Source organism: Coenobita brevimanus, chromosome 60 (assembly GCF_032717465.1).
Source record: "Coenobita brevimanus isolate Jiangsu-jjx chromosome 60, ASM3271746v2, whole genome shotgun sequence".
Taxonomy (NCBI): domain Eukaryota; kingdom Metazoa; phylum Arthropoda; class Malacostraca; order Decapoda; family Coenobitidae; genus Coenobita; species Coenobita brevimanus.
Genome location: NC_137013.1, coordinates 7,208,893 through 7,212,205, shown reverse-complemented (window position 1 = coordinate 7,212,205; position 3,313 = coordinate 7,208,893).

The window sequence follows — 3,313 nt, the reverse complement described above, 5'->3', positions numbered from 1 at the left end:
CACTACATGACAAATGGGAAAGAAGATCATCTACTTACAAAGCTACTCAAATATAACAACCGCTCGCCCACAAGTCTAATATATATATAACTCAACTACAAGTAACCACAAAGGAACTACAAAGTCTTTTTTTGACAATAGTTGCCGTACTGTCCTTCGCCTACTGCATCGTATTCGCCATGCTCATAGGTCCACCGTTTTGGGTTTCTCAGTTAACAAAGAGAGAGTGATTCAGTCTGCTTTCCCAGTGTGTGTGTGTGTGTGTGTGTGTGTGTGTGTGTGTGTGTGTGTGTGTGTGTGAGCAATATTAGGACAACATTTTGAGGAAGCATTTCTCTCGTGTTAAAAGTAAGTACCAAGATCTGTGAAGAAAAAAAAAAGGCGTGTGTGTGTGTGTGTGTGTGTGTGTGTGTGTGTGTGTGTGTGTGTGTATGTGTGTGTGTAATATTATGACAGGAAGAATTTTAAGAAAGCATTCCTCTGATGCTAAGCCGATGAACAAAAAGACTAAGTTCTTTGTTAAAAAAAAAAAAAAGTGTGTGTGTGTGTGTGTGTGTGTGTGTGTGTGTGTGTGTGTGCGCGCGCGCGTAGAACTATGTGGAAGAGTTTTCAGGGTGTCCACAACGTTTTGAGGCGTAAAGTCTTTAAAACTTTACGCAACAATAAATTTCTTAGATCCCGTACAAACATACCTTACCACTACTGTCTTCATTACGTTGTTCCTCACACCACAGCCATAGTAGTTTTAAGCCTACGGTATTCTTAGGCTCCTGTGACTCACTTTTTGCTCAATAAATTCGTATGTCTTTATTTAGATTTTAATAAGAGCGAAGACGCGACTATGAGATGATTTGTTATAACCTTCATGCTGTCATCCTGTGTACTACATACTCTTATATTACAACTTAAGCTACAACTCATACTTCATACTACATATTACAACTCATACTACAATCTTCATGCTACACACTATTATTTTATAACATAGTACAACTTTCATACTGCATTCTACAAACTGCTATACTACAACCCATACTACAACTCTCATACTGTGTTCTACGTAGTACACGTTATATTATAACTCTCATACTAAATACTTTTACACTACAATTTATACAACAATTATCATACTGCATAATGCATACTGTTATACAACAACGCTTCATACTGCTTATTACATACTGTTATCCATCTCATATTACAACTCATAATGCATACTACATACTGATATACTCTCATACTACAACTCTAACACTGCATAGGTACTATTACATTTCAGTTCATACCACCTCTTATACTGCATACTACATTCTATCACACTACGACTCAAATAACTCTCATGCTACATACTGTCATATTTCAACTTACATTGCAACCCTCACACTGCATATTGCATACTATTGCACTACAATTCTCATATACAGTACATACGATCATATTCCACCACTGACTACAAGTTTCATACTACATACTACCACATAATATCATATTCCAGCTATACTGCAACACCGCATACTACGTACTATCCTACTACAACTCATACTATAACTTTCATACAGCATACTATCATACAACTCATACCACAACTATCATACTACGTCCTACATCAGTACTACAACTCTCACACTACAACCATAACAATAACATTTCTTTCTCATATAAGGCAACAGTAGCTCCAAAAACGCCTCAAAGTAGAATTAGAAACGAGTAGGGATTGGAGAAGAACTTGCATTTAACAGATCAATAGGAGAGATATTTTCCCGTGAGAATAATTATCATCTAACATCAACAGGCAAATAAATAAGTAAATAAATAAATACAGAGGCGTCACCACATAGTAATGAGGGTTTTAATGCTGGAGGCGAAATTCATTAAGACTTTTCTGAACAATACATATTTTTGAGTCTGTAGTACCATCTTAAACTAAGCACATCATACTGACTCTCTCTCTCTCTCTCTCTCTCTCTCTCTCTCTCTCTCTCTCAGCAGGTTTCCCAGTAGCAAAATATACTGTTCCTGCGATAACCAAAGAAAAATGTAATAAAGCAATTACATGTTAAGACGTTTCGAGGTCCAAAGCTTAATAGAAAACTTACTAATCTTTTTCCAGTTGCATTTTCTCTGTCTTCATGGCACACACACACACACACACACACACAGAGTTTGAAGCTTTTATTTCAGTCTTGTACAAATTTTCCCTCTTCCTTTTTCAGCCTTACGCCATTTACTGCGTCGCTGTAATTTCATCCTGGGTTCCTTCCACTTCAGTTGAGATTTTTTCATTCCTCTTTTTCTTCTCTTCTGGTTTTCTTTCTAGGTCTTTTGGGGTCTTTCTTTGTGTGTGTGTGTGTGTGTGTGTGTGTGTGTGTGTGTGTGTGTGTGTGTGTGTGTGTGTGTGTGTGTGTGTGTGTTTGGTTTCCTAATGTGCATGCCATTCTATTTTTTTCCTTGTCTCTCAATCTGTCTGTCTCTGTGTTTGTCGGCGTGTTTGTGAGGTTTACCTCTCTCTCTCTCTCTCTCTCTCTCTCTCAAGATGAGTGTTCCTCAGGGCATCTCCATGAATACGTCAGTGCTTGCTTCAGTGAAATATGTAGTTTCTTAAGGCACATTTCCATGGCTAATGCTGAATTCTTAATATTTTGCGTTAAGAAGGAGGAGGAGGAGGAAGAGGAAGAGGAGAAACAGGAGGAAGAGGAGGAGGAGGAGGAGGAGGAGGAGAAGGAGGAGGAGCAGGAGAAAGAAAGAAAGAAAGAAGGTTTAGGGTAAATGCATATCAACTGCACTAGAGCCTTGAAAGCAGACAATCGGTTTTAAAATAAGTCCTAACATTCCCTAGCGTCAGACACGCAACAATCTAGTTAACATCCAGGTCCCAGTGCTTTGTTGGGTGAATAGGTAAAAGAGACAAACAAACATTATCCTAGAGTCCAGTCGTCCTGACACTCGAACTTGAACTCTCTCAGTTGCATGTTGAAAATTCTACCAATACATCACCAGTTACTTCAGTGATGTTGGTAAATACATTTCCTAAAAATAATCGTTTCTTTTTCCCTTTTCTTTCGTAAAAATTTTATGAATCAGGACCGTATCATAAGGGGCATATGTGACTTTTCGGAATATCTCTTCCTTATATTCTGCAACCTACGCCTCAGCACTTTCTTGTATTGGTATCAAGATGATATAGTTAGGCTGTGCATTTGTGTCTGTCTGTGCGATTGTTTCTTTCACGAAAACAGTAATAGATATCGACCTAATTATCGCCCGCCTTTACCAAGAGGGAGCGATAATGTTTTTGCCCGCCTCTGTGTGTGTG